This window comes from Hemiscyllium ocellatum, chromosome 1, assembly GCF_020745735.1.
Source record: "Hemiscyllium ocellatum isolate sHemOce1 chromosome 1, sHemOce1.pat.X.cur, whole genome shotgun sequence".
Classification (NCBI taxonomy): Eukaryota; Metazoa; Chordata; class Chondrichthyes; order Orectolobiformes; family Hemiscylliidae; genus Hemiscyllium; species Hemiscyllium ocellatum.
The window spans coordinates 72,788,889-72,809,755 of record NC_083401.1 but is presented as its reverse complement, the minus strand read 5'-3'; positions in this window follow the sequence as shown (position 1 = coordinate 72,809,755).

Sequence of the window (20,867 nt, the reverse complement as noted above, 5' to 3'; positions counted from 1 at the left end):
TTGTGATGGGATACTCCCCACTTGCCTAGATGAGTGCAACTCCAACAACACTCAAAAAGCTCAACACCCATTGAGGACAAATCGACTCATTTCAATGGCGCTGCATCCACATTTGTTCCCTCCACCACCGATACTCAGCTGTAACAACGTGAATTTCTCTACAGACATTGTGCGAATTTCAGTACATCTACAATATGTACTGCAGAAATTCACCAAAAGGACAAGGGCAAAAGACACATGAGAACACCACCATCTGCATGTTCCCTTCCAAACCACTCAACATCGTGACTTGGAGATTTATCATGACTCCTTTATGGACTCGTAGAGTCAAACAGCACAGAAGAAGGGCCCTCGGCTAAACTTGTTCTCAGCTGAACTAGATCCATTTGCCTGCATTTGGCCCATATCCCTCTTAAGCTTTCCTCTTCATAGATCTGTCCAAATGTCTTTTAAATATTATAATAGTACACACCTCTAACACTCCCTCTGTAACTTATTCCATGCAAGCACCACATCTGTGTGAAAAAGTTGCCCCTCAGGTCCCATTTAAATCTTTCCCCACTCACCTTAAACCTGTGTCCTCTAGTTTTGGAACCCCCTATACACATCCCTCATGATTTTATAAACCTCAATAAGGTCACTCCTCAGCTTCCAATGCTCCAGGGCAAAGGTCTCAAACTATCTAGCCTCCCTTTATAACTCAAATCTTTTAGTCCTATAACATCCTTGGAATTTTTTTCTGTACCATTTCTAGTATAGTGGCATTCTCCCGAAAGCAGGGCATCCAGAATTGTATGCAGCGTTCTAAAAGTGGTCTCACCAATGTCTTGTACAGCCACAATATGATAGCTGAATTCGTCTCCTCCATGTTCTGACCATGAAGGTAAACATGCCAAATGCCTTCTTCACCACCCTGTCTATCTGCAATGCCACTTTCAAAGAACAATGAACTTGTACACCTCGGTCCCTCTGTTCAAAAACACTGCCTTGGGCCCTATCATTAACTGTGTATGTCCTGCCCTGATTTGCCTTACCAAACCACAACACCTCGCATTTTTCTACATTAAACTCCATCTGCCACTTCACTCACTTTAAGGATCAAAATCCTGGCATTTCTTCCCAAATGGTATTTTGGATGTGACAACATAATTATACTGCAGTGGTTCAAGAAGGCAGCTCACCATCATCTACTGAAGGGCAAAAAGAATGGACAATATATTCTGGCCAACCCATGATTCCCATATCCTATGAATAGTGTAGATCGTTGAATAATGTGTCCATTGCAGTGCATGTCACCAGTCCCATGGGATATTGGTTTATTGTCTTTGTAGGTTGACTGAATTTTTTTGCCCTGATTCCTTTCAGTAGTTGCTGACTGGCAGCACTCAGTGTGACAATCTTCTTCCTTTCGATTTACCAGCACTGCAGGTGGTGTTTAAATACTTCTTTACTCAACTGTGTCCCTCACACCACAGTAATCCAGATGCTAGGATTTCATGGCACTAACACATCAGACCAGGGTTGAAGCTTACCTTTAATCCCTGCCCATACATATTCTTGAAGGAGGCAAAATGCAATTATGTCTGTTTTCCCAGAAGATTGTTTTTTTTTGTCAACTTTGTCTCCACAAGCACTGGGTGATAGCCACTCCAACTGATAGGGTGTATCAGCAGATTGGTGAGAAAGAGATCAGGTCTGTTTTCCTTTCTTCTTTACTCTCTCACCACTTGCCACACACTCAGCCTGGCAGCTACTTCCTTTAGGAGTTACCTGTATGAACAACTAACACATTGATCTGTATATCTTTTTTTTAAACCTTTATCATTTTGGATTCCATTCTTACTTCTAATGGGTGTTGTCTTTCTATTTCTTCTCACTTTTAGCAATTAGTAAATGCACTCTTTTTCAAAACTACACTATTCTTCAAATGAGGAAAAGTTTCAGAGAGCTGAAGAACAACAGGATTTGGGAGTTGTATTTTGGTTGGCAGGTAAGAAGGCAAATTGTAATGTCAGCATTAATTTAAAAGGGCTAGAATAGAAGAGCAGAGATGTACTGTTGAGGCTGTATAATGCTCTGATGAGACTGCATTTAGAAAGTTGTGAGCAGTTTGTGTCCCATATCTAAGGAAAGATACTGACTTGGAGGGGTCCACAGGTGGTTTACAAGAATGATTACTGAGATGAAGGACTTGTTGTAGGAGAAGTGGTTGATGACTCTGGGTCTGTAATTAATGGAGCTTAGAAGGATGAGGGGGAGTCTGATTGAAACTTACAGAATACTGAGAAGCCTGGATAAAATGGACATGTAGAAGATGTTTTCACTAGTAGGAGAGACTAGGACCCAAGGGTGCAGCCACAGAATGAAAGGACAAACCTTTAGAATTGTGATGAGCTCGAACCTCTTCAGCCAGAGGGTGGTTAATCTGTGGAACTCATTGCCACAGATGTCTGTGTAAGCCAAGTCATTGAGTATACTTAAGACAGAGCTAGATTCTTGATTAGTAAGAGGATTAATGATGATGAGGAGAAGGCTGGACATTGGAGTTGAGAAAATATGAGCCATGATTAAATTCCAGAGTAAAGTCAATGGGATGAATGGCCTAATCCTGTCCTGTTGACTTTTATTTATATTGTGTGTTTGGTAGTTCAAAAAATCCCAGCTAAAATGCCTGTTTTAAAAATGCAAGTTTAAAATCTGGGAAATTGCAATCTACAGAGGAAGTGCTTATTTTAAAATGAACCTTGTTGTGACTAACCAAGCAGAAAAATGAATATCCTAGAGAATGCAAGCTGCCCCTTGTTAGGTGGGAGTGAACCAGTTTGAGCTATCCGGTCTGGAGCCATCACAAGCTTGGGAACGCATGTGGGGACTGTCTGTAACATAGGTATATTAACAACATGTCTCAACCAATGGATCACATTTCGAGTGATTGCGCCTTAATAGTGGACATGTTGGTTTGAATATGTTAAGATCTGGAAATCTTGTAATGGCACCACTAATGACGCTTCACTGGTGCTTTGAGCTGCATGCAGAAGGTTATCCAAGTTTCTGAACTGTATAGGAACATACTGATTCCTGGTAAAAATATAATCTTAATCTCAGATTTGAGATCTTGTCATTTTCTCAATGTTCCTCTCTGTAATAACACACTAATGTGTGAATTCTCTCAGAAACTAAACTCCAGGTCATTGTAGACTCATTTTCTGAAGTGTATGAGAAAACAAACATTTCACAAACTGCTCTGTAGATTAGGAGACCTAATCCTCCTCCAACCAGCTCCAAAAAGGGAATTCCACTCAATGATTAAGATCAGTGGAAGAATCCTGGACAATATGGACTGTATCTACATCTTTGGAGCCTCACCATGAGGAACATAGACCTGGATGACAAAATCCATCATTGGTAGTGAACATGAAGTGAAAGCACAGCCTGTTTCTTTTGCCACTTTAACCCTGCCTTTAATCATTCAATTGTGCAGACCGGTATGGCACTATCCAAACGCATGCAATTCAGCTAATCGCTTTGTTAAGTTTATTGAACCATCTGGGAAACATTGCAATTTTCATGGGCTTTTGTAAATATCTTTAAATTGCACAGAGATGTGATTGGATTGGCCAGGGGTTAGGATGGAGGGGGTATGCAATGAAACCAGCAGACCTGGTCTTGATGAAACAATAAATTTATGTAATAACAGACACGATTATGTTAACAAGTCATACAAAACAAGATCTTGAGATTGTTCATTCGTTTGTCATGTCAGCTGATTAACAAGTATGACTTTGCTATTGACTTCAGCCATTGAGCTGAGGGAGATGGAGAAACAACAAGGCTTTCTGCTGCTGATCATTATTTGGTAACCTTGCTTCAAAGTGCGGAATCGAAGTGGGCTATGACATTATTATGGTCAAATGATTTGTTGAAATGACTGTCCAGGCCTATTGTGTAGGGTACTGGAAAGTGACCTTCTGTACACCCGAGGAATGCACCCTACCAGGTAGAATGGTTTATAGTGAATTGACATCCCAGTTCACACTTTGCTTGTCAAATTACAGTAATCACCATCCTTCTGTTTGAGAAAGGGGAGAACATAGGAAAAATGAAACTATTTTAAATAAGGATGCTAAACTTTATTTGCATTCAATATAAAAAGAGGAAACAAGTGTGATTGCAGTAAACAATGAATATAGTTGTTCATTTGTTATAAGACAAATGATTACATATGTAAATATATTCTAAATTAGTGGGTTGAAAATTATTCATTATGAACTGACAAAAGATATGGGGACAATTCCGTTGAATGTTAGGGCAAAACGGGCACTGTTGACCCTGACACCAATTATATATCTGCTGATTTTCATTGGTTGAGCTGTGTAACAGGCAGTTGAATCAAGAAATCATCTGTTTTATACTATTTCCAAAAGTCAAAATAAGGCGCTATCTACTTTGATTTATATTACAATGCTGTGATATTTACCAGACAGTGGCTGGGCACTGTCACTGCATTTTACTGCATTCACATACTTGGATTTAAAATATAATGTAAAATTGTAAAAATTACACAGCAATTGCTATAGTATCAGAGTTTGGTATTGTCTTGGATGTACCATAAATGATAGCCAAAAAATGTACCAGCAGAATAGGACATATGGAACTAGCTGTGTGTCCTTGCTAATTACACACATTATCTCATTTGCCATTGTTAGGGACTGTTGTGCCATCTCCCATTTATTTAATTATGCTTTTTACATATTGGCAGAGTGCGCTTGCTAGGATCCGCATGGGGGTTTTTACAAGTATAAAAAGCTTTCCCTCTTCTGTAGTGCAGAGCAATTTGTCAAGTAATTAGGCTGTCTAATTAAATTTTTGTAGCACTAATCAAACGAATATGCTTAAGCTTTCTTGCACTGCCAGTTTGCTGTCTGTTCGTATTTTATTTGATGGTTTAAAAAAGGTTCCAACTCTGCCTCTCACTCCAGTTAATCACCCTATTTGCATTTTATATTGGTAAATCAAATTAAGCGCCAGTAGCTTTTAGTGTGATTAACTGTGGTCAGGGCTGTTCAGATGGGACTTTTCTCGCAGAAAATTGGAGCCATTTTAATGTGCATTGGATCCTGCTTTTTATATTCAACAAACTGCATTCACTCAGCTAATTAAAAGCGTCTGTTGCTTTTTTTCTTGCCTATGTTTGATAGATTCACCCAGCTGGTGCATTTGTTTTCACTTTACTATTCTTTGATGGATGTTTTTATATTTCACTATCATATACTAAACCATGGAGTATGTATATTTGATTTAGTGCCACATTCATAAATGGTTGGAGTATATTTCCTTGTCTTTTTTTAAATGGCAAACTTCACAGATCAATTCTGTGAGGAAGCAGCTGGACTGTATGAAATGGGGGCTAAATGGTATTGTGAATGCACCCTGGTAATTCAATGACATTTTTAAATCATCCATCATCAAAAGGTGATCCCAAGTAACTTCAGTCACTTATGGAGATTTATGTATATTTTGATAGGAAGTTTGGAAGATAAATATTAATCCTGGTAAGATGTTTCTCTTCGTAGCTGTTTCTGATGTTTGTTTGCATCTTTTAAATTTAGTAAAAGCAAAACCAAAACTCAGAATTATACTCTGACTTTAGTACATTAATAGGAACATAGGAAGAGGAAAGGCCATTCAACCTCTCAAGTCTGTTCTGGCATTCAATGAGATCAAGGCTGATCCGTGGTAAAACTTCATATTCCTGCCCCTTAATACCTTATCTTTACAAAAAAAATTAAAAACTAAGCAACTGACCAAGCATTGACTGTTGTTTGTAGAGGACAGTTCCAAACCTATACCACACTTTGTCTGTAGAATTGCTTCCTAATATCCTCCTGAACAGTCTGGCCCTCATCTTTAGACTATGCCCACCCCTGTGGAAATAGTTTACCTTTATCCACCCTGCCTTTTCCTGTTAGTTTTTGAAAACTTTGGTCAGATCACCTCTTAACCTCCTAAATTCTAGAGAAAACAGGCCTAATTTGTATAATATCTCCTGGTAACTTAACCCTTGAAGTCCAGATTTCATTCCTATAAATCTACATTGTACTCCCTCCAAGACCAATATATCCCTCCTATGGTGTGGTGGCCAGATCTGCTCACAGTACTCCAAGTGGGATCTAACTAGGATTTTGTACAACTTCTGTATCCTTATACCCCAGTCCACTCATTATAAAAGCCAGCATTCCTTTAGCCTTCTTAATTATTTTCTGCACCTGTTAGTGACATTTTTATTCTGAACCCCCAAATCTCTTTGGACATTCATTGTATTTAACATCATACCATCCATATAGTATTCCAATGTATCATCATACTATCCATATAGTATTCCAGTGTATCATCATACCATCCATATAGTATTCTGGTGTATCATCATACCATCCACATAGTATTCTGTTGTATCCTTTCTTTACTCCAAAATGATATCCTCACATTTGGATTAGTTAATTAATTTATATCAAATACCTTTACAAGTATTTGCTATTGCAACTAAGCTGTGGGCTTAAAATACCAAAGGACAATGCTAGACATGCATATAAACAGAACACAGAATCATATCCAGGTGAAAGACTTGTGCACAGAATTCATTCTTGGCCGCGCTACAAAAGCACGGCCGAGACATCGAAGAAATTGAGTACTGAGTTGGGGGGCAAAGCTAAAGGCCGTGACCTCCAAGGCCATTGCAGATGAGTGCACCATAAAATTTGAAAAGTAGTTCTTAAAATGAAATAAGGCAAAAGTCAAAGTACGTGAAAAATTAATACCACTGTTCAAAACAAACCATTGAATGTGACATAAGTTGTCTTTTTCTTCAGTTTTGAGGCAGTCCAAATATTGAATTATGAGTGATACAAAACAACGCAGTAGCATGGTGGTTAGCACTACTGCTTCACAGCACCATGGTTTGATTCCATCCATGTGAAGTTTGCACATTCTCCCCATGTATGCAAGGGTTTTCTCCCACACTCCTTCAATGTGCAGGTTAGGTGGATTAGCCATGAGAAATGCAGGGATAGGGTGGAGGGTGTGCGTCTCATGGGATAGTCTTTGGAAGGTCAATGTGGATTTGATGGGTTAAATGGCCTACTTCCACACTGTAAGGATTATTCTATTCTATGAATTTGGTATCAAGAATGAGGAAAGGCAATATGAAACAAAGGAGACAATTCTAAAGCACCGAGACAAAAGCAGAAATTGCTGGAGAAAATCAGTTGGTGTGGCAGCATCTGTAGAGAGAAAACAGAGTTAACGTTTCCGGTCCAGTGACCCTTCTTCAGAACACTTAACGTTCGTTCAATGCCAGTTCTAAAGAGCAGTCAATGGACCCGAAACATTACCTCTGCTTTCTCTGCACAGATGCTGCAGAACCACTGAGTTTCTTTAGCCATTTCTGTTTTTCTTTCAGAGTTCCAACATTTGCTGTTCTTTTTTTTATTTCTGTGAGCACAAAAAGCTAAATGTGATTAAATGGGTGAAGATGCTATATCACAGATTCAGCAAGTGTTACATAAGGCAAATGGAATCCTGTGTTTTATAAATGGGGTATAAAATAGAAAAGAAGGCAAGTTTATGATTAAATTCTATTGTTATTCTTATCTTCAACTGAAGTATTGGATGAAATCTGCAAACCAGTCCACTTGCCTTTCCTTCAGTGTCGCTAGGTCAAAGTCCTGGAATGCCCTCCCTGATGTCATTGTGGGTCTACCTACAATCAGCAGCATTACTGATCGATTACTGAGCTGGTCAGATCCTAAAGGATATAACTGCTTCACGGGGTTGACAAGAGGTGGTGAAGGAGCCAACAAGAGGAAAAAAACATACTTGACCATATCCTTACTAATCTGCCTTCTGCAGATGCATCTATCCATGGCAGAATCAGTAAGAGTGACCACTGCACTGCCCTTGCGGATACAAAATCCCAAATTCACATTGAGAATAGCCTCCATTGTGTTGTGTGGCACTATCAACATGTTAAATGGGACAAAGTTCAAACTGATCTGCCAACTCAAGACTGGGCAAATATGAGGCATTGTGGGCCATCAACAGCAGCAGAATTGTACTCCAGCACAATCTGAAACCTTATGGCCTGGCCTAGCCCCCACTCAGCCACTACCATCAAGCCAGGAGATCAACCCTGGCTCAATGGAGAGTGTAGGAGTGCATGCCAGGAGCAGCATCAGGCATACCTGAAGATGAGGTGTCAACCTGGTAAAGCCACCAAACAGGAGTATTTGCATGCCAAATGGCATAAACAGAAATTGAAAAACAGAGCTAAGCGATCCTACAATCAACAGATCAGATCTAAGCTCTGCAGTCCTCCCACTTCCATTTGCGAATGGTGAAGGACAATTAAGTGGAAGAGGAGGCTCCACAAATTTCCCCATATTCAATGAGCCCAGCACATCAGTGCAAAAGATAAGGCTGATACATTTGCAACAACCTTCAATCAGAAGTGCTGAGTGGATGATCCATCTCGGGCTCCTCCAGTGGTCCTCAGCATCACAGATACCAATATTCAGCCAATTTTATTCACTCCATGTGATACCAAGAAACAGCTGGAGGCATTGGATACTGCAAAGGCAACGGGCCCTGACAATATACCTGCAACAGTACTGAAGACGTGTGCACTAGAAGTTGCCGCTCCCTTAGCCAAGCTCTTACAACACTGGCATCTACCTGACAATATGGAAAATTGCTCAGGTGTGTCCTCTACACAAAAAGCAGGACAAATCCAACCTGGCCAATTAACGCATAATCAGTCCACTCTTCATCATCAGTAAAGTAGTAGAAGGTGTTATCAACAGTGCTGTCAAGCAGCACCTGCTCAGCAACACCTGCTAAATGATGCCCAGTTCAGGTTCCACCAGGGTCACTCAGCTCCTTACCTCATTACAGCCTTGGTTCAAACATGGACAAAAGAGTTGAATTCCAGTGATGAGATGAGAGTGACAGCCCTTGACATTAAGGCCACATTTGACCAAGTATGGCATCAAGGAGCCCTGGCAAAACTGGAATCAATGGGTATCAGGGCGGCAAACACTCCACAAAGGAAGATGGTTGTGACTGTGGAAGGTCTACCCTCTTAGCTCCAGGATATCACTGCAGGAGTCCCTCAGAGTCGTGTCCTTGACCTAACAATTTCAGCTGCTTCATCAAAGACCTTCTCTCTGTCATAAAATCAGAAGCAAGGATGTTCACTGATGATTGCACAGTGTTCAGCACCATTCGCAAGTCGTCAGATACTAAAGCAGTCCATGCTCAAATGCAACAAGATCTGGACAAATCCAAGCTTGGGCCGACAAGTGGCAGGTAACATTTGTGCCACACAAATGCCAGTCAATGACCATCACCAATAAGAGACACTCTAACCACCGCCCCTTGAAGTTCAACAGTATTGTCATCACTGAATCTCCCACTGTCAACATCCTTGGGGTTACCATTAACCAGAAACTCAACTGGATTAACCACATAAACACAATGGCTACAAGAGCAGGTCAGAGACTAGGTATACTGCAGCTAGTAACTCACCTCCTGACACCCCAAAGTCTATCCACAAGGCACAAGTCAGAAGTGTGATGGAATACTCCCCACTTGCCTGGCTGGGTGCATCTCCAACAGCACTCAAGAAGCTTGACACCATCTAGGACAAAGCAACCTGCTCGATTGACTCCACATCAACAATCATTCAATCCCTCCACCATCCAGTATTCAGTAACAGCAGTGTGTACTACCTACAAGATACACTGCAGAAATTCACCAAAGATCCTTAGACAGCACCTTCTAAACCATGACCACTTCCATCTAGAAGGATAAGTGCAGTACTTTGGGAATACCATCACCTGCAAGTTCCCCTCCAAGCCACTCACCACCCTGATTTAGAAAAAACGGCCTTCCTTCAAAGTCAATGGGTAAAAATCCTGGATTTCCCTCTCTACTGGTATTGTGGCTCAACCTTCAGCCGCGAATCAAGAAGGCAGCTTACCACCACCTTCTCAAGGACAAATAGGGATGGGCTATCAATGCTGGTGAGCCAGCGATGCCCAAGTCCCACAAATGAATTTTTCAAAAAGGCTGAATAGGCTGGTACTTTTATCCCTGGAGTTAGGAGGCTGAGGGATGAGCTTATAGAGGTTTATAAAATCATGAAAGGAATAGACAAGGTCTTCTCCCCGGAGGAGTAGGGAAGTCCAAATCTAGAGGACATAGATTTAAGGTGAGAGGGGAAAGATTTAAAAGAGACCTGAGGGGAAATGTTTTCACGCAGAGGGTGGTACATAAATGGAGCGAGTTGCCAGAGGAAATGGTAGAGGTGAGTACAATAACAACATTTAAAAGACATTTGGATTGGTAGATAGATAGGAAATGTTTAGAGGGATAAGGTCCAAATATAGCCACGTGGGACTAGTTCAGTTTAGGAAAACTGTTGGCATGGATGCGTTTGGCTGAAGAGCCTTTTTCCATGCCGTGTGACTCTACGACTTGCTCGGCAGCAGTGAGATGCCAATTGACAGTGTTAAACACTTGTTAACAGTGCAACTCACCTCATTTATAGTCTCAAACCTGTCAAAGAAAGCAGAATTAAATCTTTCCTAATCACCTATTTTAGTGGAAGAAGTTCATTTTTTTATCCTGCCTTTATAGTTATAATATTCATAGCATCATTCTAATGAATCTTCATTGTACTTTATCAATGGCTCTTGTACCCTGCCTACAATGAGGTGCCTGATACATACAATACTCTACATGTAGCTTAATCAATGCTCAGATACAATATGCCACTTGATTTTATATTGTTGAAAATGCAGAATGCCATTTGCTATTTTTTCTAGCCTTTTTAACAGTATTCATCCCTTTAAACATTTATCTACTTGTCTGCTAAATTTCTCTCTGTTCATTCGATCTTAAATCTAGACATTGTGCCATTCTGCACCCTTTTTGTAGGCATGGAACTATAATACCTCCTGGCCTCAAGGTTATCATCATGAGGGAAGCAAGTTCCCCAGAGTCATTTCAAAAAGAGGGCAGAGTTCAGACTGAGCAGACCTAAAGGGCTTATAACAGCATGTGGATGTGAGCAGACTACATGCTGCCTGCAAACAGCTCCTCAGTGTCATGAATTTTCAACTTCCTTCTTGGCCTTATGCAAGGCAGCTCCCCTTAAATATTTGCATAGGTTCTGCAGGCAGGCAAAACCTTTCACCCTACCACTTCCACTGACCACAGAAGAAGGTCACCATTTCATTTAACATTAAAATTACAACTGATGAGAAATAAAAAGCTTTGTGTCAGATATACAGTAATTAAGCCAAAAATAGAATTTTGGGGGATGCTGTATGCCTAAAATAAAAATAAGAAGTGCTGGAATATTAAGCTGGGTGGCACAGTGGCTTAGTGGTAAGCACTGCTCCAGCTTTGGGCAAATGTCTATTTGAACTTTACACATTCTCCCAATGTCTGTGTGGGTTTCTTCCAGGCGCTCCGGTTTCCTCCCACTGTCCAAAGATGTGCAGGTTAGATGAATTGGCCATTATAAATTGTCCATAGTGTTCAGCGATGTGTAAGTTAGGTGTAAGGGTAAATGTAGAGTAATAGGTTAGGCGAATGGGTTTGGGTGGGTAACACTTTGGAGGATCGGTGTGGACTTGTTGGGCTGAAGGGCTTGTTTCCACACTGTAGGGATTCTAAGATCATGCAGCATCGGAGGAGACAGAATCAGAATTAAAATTTCATTTGAACTGTTGGAAAAGTTAGAAATGTAAATGGGTTTTGAGAAAGGGCGGGGTGGAACAAGAACAAGAGGAAGATCTGTAACAGAATGAAAGGCACAAGGATTGGAATAATAGAAGAAGTTGTCTTGGTCATGGAAATGGAGCAAAAAGAGAAACCAAAGAATAAACAATGTACCTGGAGCTGGTGTGCCACTGTACAAAAATAAAACTTAAATGAAAATCTGAAACAAGCAAAGAACAGGGAACAAAATAGCAGTCGGGATTATGGTTATAAATTATTGAATTCAGTTGCTGATTCTAGAAATGAAGTATCTGATTGAAAGACGAGGTGTTGTCTATTGAGGATGTATTCAGCTTCACTGGAACGATGAAGCAGGCCAGGGTCAGAGGTGTTGATGTGAGAGCAAGGTGGAAAATTAAAATTACAAGCCACTAACAACGTGAGGTGATGCTTGCAGACCTACCCAAGAAGTTTTTCAAAACAGTCACCCAATCTGTGTCCGGACTTCCCATTGTAGATGAGACCACTGTGAGTAGTGAATACAGTTAATAAAATCCTGACTTCAGGAGGCAGCTAGATTTTCCGTCTTGGACCAAATACGAGTTGTGATTCAGTTGGCAGCCCTTTCATCCATGAATCATAGGTTTTGTCATCAATTTCCACTTTCACAAATTCAAGGCTGACACTTCAGTGCAGTACTGAGGGCCTGCTGCACTGTCAAAGGTGTTGTCTTTTAGATGAGATATGAAGTCTCATCTGCCTGTTTTGGTGGATGCAAAGGATTTTGTAGCAGTACCTAGCCATGTTTATTTCTCAATAAATACTATCAAAATTAGTAATCTGATGTACGGCACTGTGGCTCAGTGATTACCACTGCTGCCTCACAGTGCCAGGGACCTGAGTTCAATTTGGGCAACTGTCTGTATGGAGTTTGCGCATTCTCCCTGTGTCTGTGTGAGTTTCTGCACTCAAACCAAAGATGTGCAAGTTAGGTAGATTGGCCATGCTAAATTATCCAGGATGTGCAGGCTATACAGATTAGCCACAGAAAATGCAGGGTTACAAGGATAGGATAGAGGAGACGGTCTAGATTGAAAGGTCAGTGTGGACTCCATGGACCAACTGTAGAAGCATTCTATGAACACTGCAGAACTTCCAGGTCATTATGGTGTACTGCTTCAAAGACAGATGTGCACTGTGATTTTAGAATGGAAGTCCTTTAAATGGCCAGAGGGTGAAATTGTCCATCCAATTAGTATAGACATGCCTGGGAAAGAGTTGGAACGTATACAAAATTAGCCCATTTTAAAGACCAACAGCAGCTAAACAAGAAGGCGAAAGTGAGGACTGCAGATGCTGGAAATTAGAGTCGAGAGTGCACTGCTGGAAAAGCTCAGCAGGTCAGGCAGCATCCAAGGAGCAGGAGAGTCGACGTTTCGGGCAAAAGCCTGTCCTGCTGCTAATCCACGTGTGGAAAACAGAGCAGAGCAGTGGACCAGCAACAGATCAGGCACGCATGGAACAGAGAGACAGAGACAGGCTAGGTGAGTTGTCAAAAAAAAATGAGCAGATGGAATATAATGTGGGTTTATGCACATAATGAGGATATGCACTTTGGCAGGAAGAGTAGCACAGCTGAATACTATTTAATTGGAAAAAGACTAGGGAAAGCTTTGGAATAGAGGGATTTGGAATCCTCATTCACAAACTACAAACAATTAGCATCCAACTTTAGTGGGGAATACAAAAGGCAAATGGACTGTTGGCCTTGTTATCAAAGGGAATTGAGAATAAAAGTAGGGAAACTTTACTAAAATGATACAAGGGGACACTAGTAAGGACACAGCTGGAACAGTTTTGGGAATTTTTTCTAAGAAAAGGTACACTGGCACAGAGGAGTAAGAGCAACACTATTGAAACATACAAGATTCTTACAGGACTTGACTGTAGATATGGAAAGGTAGTTTTCCCCTTGTTGGAGAGTCAAGGACCAGAGAGCATAATCTCAGAATAAGCCATTACACATTTAAGACAGAGGTGTGGGTGTTAAATTGGTGGAATTCTTTACTGCAGAGGGCTGTTGAGGCAAGGTCATTAAGTATCTTCAAGGCGGAGAAATAGATTTTTACTCAGTAAGGGAATGAAGAGTTATGGGGAAAAGGCAGAAAAGAGGAGTTGAGAATAATCAGATCAGCAGTCATCTCACTGAATGGCACAGCACATTTGATGGGCTGATGGACTACTACAGCTTGTATGTCTTATAGTTTTAAATAAAGGTTACAGCATAGAAGGAGACCATTCAACCCATCGTGTCTGTCCTGTGTGATGAAAGGAGTCAACCATTTCAAGCCAATATATAATAGCTCCATAGAAAAAACCCATACCAAAGCCACCTCTCATTTCCCTGAGACTTCTGTCTATGACTGGTCTATACAGGTCTCATACATTTCTGAATTTTTCTGCTATGTTTCCATTGGAGCTACAGGGAGTGTGCATCAGAGGGCTGCTCAATACGAGGGATAAGTTTTCGATTACAACCTGTCCAGAAAAATTTGGGAGCAGTATTCAAACCTTTGGATTAAGCGAGATTTGAAGAAGTGTTAAGGATTTTAGGGGAGTCCAAAACTGGAAGACATATTTTTAAGATGAAAGGGGAACAATTAATAGAGACCTAAGGGGCAACGTTTTCACACAGAAGGTGGTGCATGGATGGAAATGACCTGCCAGAGGATGTGGTAGAGGTATGTACAATTACAATTTAAAAAACATTTGGAAAAGTAAATGAATAATAAAGGACTTCTCCAAGTCTCTTTTTGCTTGAGGCAGGCATTCTCAATTGTCTTGGAGAACATAGGACGTATATGCATTCTTATATGCATTCTTATTGTTGTCTGGGAGGTGAACTTCCAGGTGAAAATATTGTTGTCTGGGAGTGGAGGGGATGAAAGCTTCTCTGAAGACAAGAATAGCTCTAAAGCTCCATCATAAAGGAGAAGTGCAACATCATTAATAAGGAAATAAACTTTAAGACCAGCATCTGTAAGTGGTTCCCTTGCAGTATTGTGGTCTGCAAGTGCGATGGCAAATTAATTTACTTTGTAATTTTTAAGCATTTTTTTTCAAAAAGGTTGTGAAGGTGCATTCTATCATCAATAAGAGTTTGCTTCTGCCTGATAGTCATCATTGAACGTTAACAAAATCTCTCTCAAAACCTTCATTTTGAAGCACAAGATCGCTTATAAAACCATAAGGAATAGAAACAGCAGGCCATTTGGCCCCTTGAGCTTGATCTGCTATTCAAAAGGATCATGGCTGATCCATCCATTTTCCTGCCTTTTCCTTGTACCCTTGATCCCCATTAATCAAGAAACTATCTATCTCAGCCTTACATTTACACAAGGACTTTGTCCCAACAGTTCTCTGTGGCAAAGGACTTCCAAAGACTCACAATTCTCTCAGAGAGAAGAAATTTCTCCTCATCGCAGTTTAAATTGATGTTCTTTTATTCTGAGACTGTGCCCTCTGGTTCTCGATTCTTCTATGAGAGAAAGCAGCCTCTCGGCCTTTACCCTGTCAAGCCCCATAAGAATCTGATAAGTTTCAATGAGATAACCTCCCATTCTTCTAAATTCCAAAAAGTAGATGCCCAGTCTATTTAGACTTTGTCATAAGACAATCCCTCCATACCAGGGATTATCAATCATTAATTGGAACAGAAAGTTTTCATCAACTAATCATTCACAATGATCTTGGAGTTCAAATATATTTGTAAATTCAGTGGCTGCCCAGAGAGATAAGTACTCCAGAATTTCATATGTTGAGGAGTCAAAAAAGCTTCAAATGGTAAAAGTTCACTACAAATTGAGCTTGTAATCTCCTAGTGGTTTCTCAGACATTGAACATGATGGTTCAAAACACAACAGTATGGGCAAGAGGTATAATGGTGCTTGTTCCCCAACCTTTTAGAGAATACACAGGGATAGAGATAAAAGTGAGCTGTCTGGGACAGGTTGTATCACCTCTTTGGTGTAGCTGATTATGCACCTACTCAGTAGCTATTCTAGAAAAAAGATGGTTAACCTTCTCTCCATACATTGCATTAACTTATTATTTGGTCCATAATCCATTTATAGCCAATGATTTATTTTAAAAATTTCTATATAAGCATCATTTTTTAAAAAAATTCTATATATTTGTCATTGCAAATAGTTTCAGTTGTTCAGATAAAATAAATTGTTAAGGTGAAATGTGTTTTTGTCTCTTTACTTTTTTCTCTCTTCAATTGTTCACATCTCCCTTTGCAGCTGAGAGAGCAGAATGAATGAAGCCATAGACTGTGCCATTATCTTATCAATATCATTCAGTGCAAAGCTAATGCTCTAAACATGTGAGTGGACCAATTTTATGTGTTGAGGACAGTATTTCATTGATGTAAGCCAAGCATGTTATTTGTACAGGAACCACAGCAGAGAAATGCGTGCTGATCTTTTTTAACTGGTATCTTTAGGACACTATTTAAAGGTCCTTTTTTTAAAGGGAAGATATATATTTTTAAAGAGAAAATATGCTCTGTGTGACTTCTGCAGCTATTGTCTGTACTATTTATTTATTCTGAAACTAATCATTTTTTTTTATTGGCTGGCATAGTTGTTCCAGAGTGAAACACTTGCAAACGGGGCAGCACGTGGCTCTGTGGTTCGCACTGCTGCCTCACAGCACCAGGGTCCCAGGTTTGACTTCAGACTCAGGCGACTGTCTGTGTGGAGTTTGCACATTTTCCCTGTGTCTGCGTGGGTTTCCTCTGGGTGCTCCGGTTTCCTCCCACAGTCCAAAGATGTGCAGGTCAGGTGAATCGGCCATGCTAAATTACCCATAGTGTTAGTTGCATTAGTCAGAGGGAAATGGGTCTGGGTGGGTTACTCTTCGGAGGATTGGTGTGGACTGGTTGGGCCGAAGGGCCTGTTTCCACACTGTAGGGAATCGAATCAAATCTAATCTAATACCAGAAATCACATGCTTTCTGTCCCTATCCTCAGGAGTAATGTAGTTTTATTAGGAAGATGCTGAAAATGTTTTACTGAAACTGTATTTTTGGGAGGATAAACTTTTGTACTATTTAATGTAAGGAATGTCAATGGTGAAGCTTGAAAAATAGTGTTATAGAACATAGAACATAGAAAAATACAGCGCAGTACAGGCCCTTTGGCCCTCAATGTTGCGCCGACCGAATCCTACCTAACCTACACTAGCCCAATAACTTCCAAATGCCTATCCAATGCCCGCTTAAATGACCATAAAGAGGGAGAGTTCACCACTGCTACTGGCAGGGCATTCCATGAACTCACAACCCGCTGTGTAAAGAATCTACCCCTAACATCTGTCCTATACCTTCCACCCCTTAATTTAAAGCTGTGTCCCCTTGTAACAGCTGACTCCATTAGCGGTAAAAGGTTCTCAGTGTCTACCCTATCTAAACCCCTAATCATCTTGTACACCTCTATCAAATCTCCCTTAAACCTTCTTTTGTCCAATGAGAACAGCCCCAAGTGCCTCAGTCTTTCCTCATACGATTTTCCTACCATACCAGGCAACATCCTGGTAAACCTCCTCTGCACTCGTTCCAATGCCTCCACATCCTTCCTATAGTATGGCGACCAAAACTGCACACAATACTCCAGATGAGGCCGCACCAGAGTCTTATACAACTGCAACATGACCTCAGGACTCCGGAACTCAATTCCTCTGCCAATAAAGCCCAGTACACCATATGCCTTCCTCACAGCACTATTTACCTGGGTGGCAACTTTCAGAGATCTGTGTACATGGACACCAAGATCCCTCTGCTCATCCACACTACCAAGTAGCCTACCATTAGCCCAGTAATCCATCTTCTTGTTACTCCTACCAAAGTGAATGACTTCACACTTAACTACATTGAATTCCATTTGCCACCTTTCTGCCCAGCTTTGCAACTTGTCTATATCCCGCTGTAACCTGCCACATCCTTCCTCACTATCCACAACTCCACCGACTTTTGTGTCATCCGCAAACTTACTCACCCAGCTTTCAAGCCCCTCCTCTAGATCATTTATAAAGATAACAAAAAGCAATGGTCCCAAAACAGATCCTTGAGGTACACCGCTAGTAACTGCACTCCAAGATGAACCTATACCATCAACTACTACCCTCTGTCTCCTTCCAGCCAGCCAATTTCTAATCCAAACCTCTAATGCACCCTCAATGCCATACCTCCGTAGTTTTTGCATTAGACTACTATGGGGTACCTTATCGAACGCCTTACTAAAATCCATATACACAACATCTACTGCTTTACCCTCGTCCACCTCCTTAGTCACCTGCTCAAAGAACTCAATAAGGTTTGTGAGGCACGATCCACACACCCCCCACCAACCCAACCTCCACCCCCGGCCCCACCACCAAGGATATATTTCCCTCCCCTCCCCTATCAGCGTTCCGCAAGGACCACTCCCTTCGTGACTCCCTCGTCAGATCCACACCCCCCACCAACCCAACCTCCACCCCCGGCATCTTCCCCTGCAACCGCAGGAAATGTAAAACTTGCGCCCACACCTCCACACTCACTTCCCTCTAAGGCCCCAAGGAATCCTTCCATATCCGCCACAAGTTCACCTGTACCTCCACACACATCATCTATTGCATCCGCTGCACCCGATGTGGCCTCCGCTATATTGGGGAGACAGGCCGCTTACTTGCGGAACGCTTCAGAGAACACCTCAGGGACGCCCGGACCAACCAACCCAATCACCCCGTGGCTCAACACTTTAACTCTCCCTCCCACTCCACCGAGGACATGCAGGTCCTTGGACTCCTCCACCGGCAGAACATAACAACACGACGGCTGGAGGAGGAGCGCCTCATCTTCCGCCTGGGAACCCTCCAACCACAAGGTATGAATTCAGATTTCTCCAGTTTCCTCATTTCCCCTCCCCCCACCTTGTCTCAGTCGGTTCCCTCAACTCAGCACCGCCCTCCTAACCTGCAATCCTCTTCCTGACCTCTCCGCCCCCACCCCACTCCGGCCTATCACCCTCACCTTGACCTCCTTCCACCTATCCCACCTCCATCGCCCCTCCCCCAAGTCCCTCCTCCCTACCTTTTATCTTAGCCTACTTGGCTACTCTCTCTCATTCCTGATGAAGGGCTTATGCTCGAAACGTCGAATTCTCTATTCCTGAGATGCTGCCTGGCCTGCTGTGCTTTGACCAGCAACACATTTGCAGCTGTGATCTCCAGCATCTGCAGACCTCATTTTTTACTTCACAAAACCATGCTGACTATCCTTGATCACGTTATTCCTATCCAGATGTTCATAAATCTTATCCCTTACAATTCTCTCTAAGACTTTGCCCACCACAGAAGTCAGACTCACTGGCCTATAGTTACTCGGGCTATCCCTACTCCCCTTCTTGAACAAGGGGACCACATTCACCATCCTCCAGTCTTCTGGTACTATTCCCGTTGACAATGACAACATAAAAATCCAGGCCAATGGCTCTGCTATCTCCTCCCTAGCTTCCCAGAGGATCCTAGGATAAATGCCATCAGGCCCAGGAGACTTATCTATTTTCATCCTTTCCAGTATTCCCAAAACCTCTTCCCTACATACTTCAATGCCATCCATTCTAATCACTTGTGACTCAATATTCACACCAGCAACAGTGTCCTGTTCCTGAGTGAATACTGACGAAAAGTATTGATTTAGTGTCTCTCCAATCTCCTCCGCCTCCACGCACAACTTCCCACTACTATCCTTGACTGGACCGATACCTACCCTAGTCATCCTTTTATTCCTGACATACCTATAGAAAGCCTTTGGATTTTCCCTAATCCTACCAGCTAAGGACTTTTCATGTCCCCTTCTCGCTGCTCTTAGCTCTCTCTTTAGATCCTTCCTGGCTACCTTATAACTCTCAATCGCCCCAACTGAACCTTCACGCCTCATCTTTACATATGCCGCCTTCTTCCCTTTCACAAGGGATTCCAATTCCTTATTAAACCACGGCTGCCTCACAAGACCCTTAACTCCATGCCTGACTGGTACATACTTATCAAGGACACTCAGTAGCTGCTCCTTGAACAATCCCCACATATCATTAGTATTCTTCTCTTGAAGCCTGTTTTTCCAATCCACACATCCTAAGTCATGCCTCACCGCATCATAATTTCCCTGCCCCCAGCTATAACTCCTGCCCTGCAGTGCACACTTATCCCTCTCCATCACTAAAGTAAAAGTCACCGAGTTGTGGTCACTGTCCCCGAAGTGCTCACCTACCTCCAAGTCTAACACCTGGCCTGGTTCATTACCTAGAACCAAATCCAGTATAGCCTCACCTCTTGTTGGCCTGTCTACATATTGTGTCAGGAAACCCTCCTGCACACATTGGACAAACACCAACCCATCTAACGACCTCGAGCTATAGCTTTCCCAGTCAATATCTGGGAAGTTAAAGATCCCCCATAACAACCACCCTGCTACTTTCACTCTTCTCCTGAATCATCCTCGCAATACTATCCTCTACTTCTCTCGGACTATTAGGAGGCCTGTAGAAAACACCTAACAGGGTGACCTCACCTTTCCTATTTCTAACCTCAGCCCAAACTACCTCAGATGGCAAGTCTTCCTCCATCGTCCTTTCCACCGCTGTAATACTATCCTTGACAAGTAATGCCACACCTCCCCCTCTTTTACCCCCATGTCTGACCCTACTAAAACATTTAAAACCTGGAACCTGCAACAGCCATTCTTGCCCCTGTTCTACCCACGTCTCTGTAATGGCCACAACATCGAAGTCCCAGGTACCAACCCACGCTGCAAGTTCACCTACCTTATTTCTTATACTTCTGGCATTGAAGTATACACACTTCAAGCCACCCTTCTGTTTACAGGCACCCTCCTTCGAGATTGTTGCCTTGTTCATAACCTCCCTACACTCAAGGTCCTGTACCCTAAAGCTACAGTCCAGGTTCCCATGCCCCGGCGGAGTTAGTTTAAACCCTCCCAAAGAGCACTAGCAAACCTCCCCCCAAGGATACTGGTGCCCCTC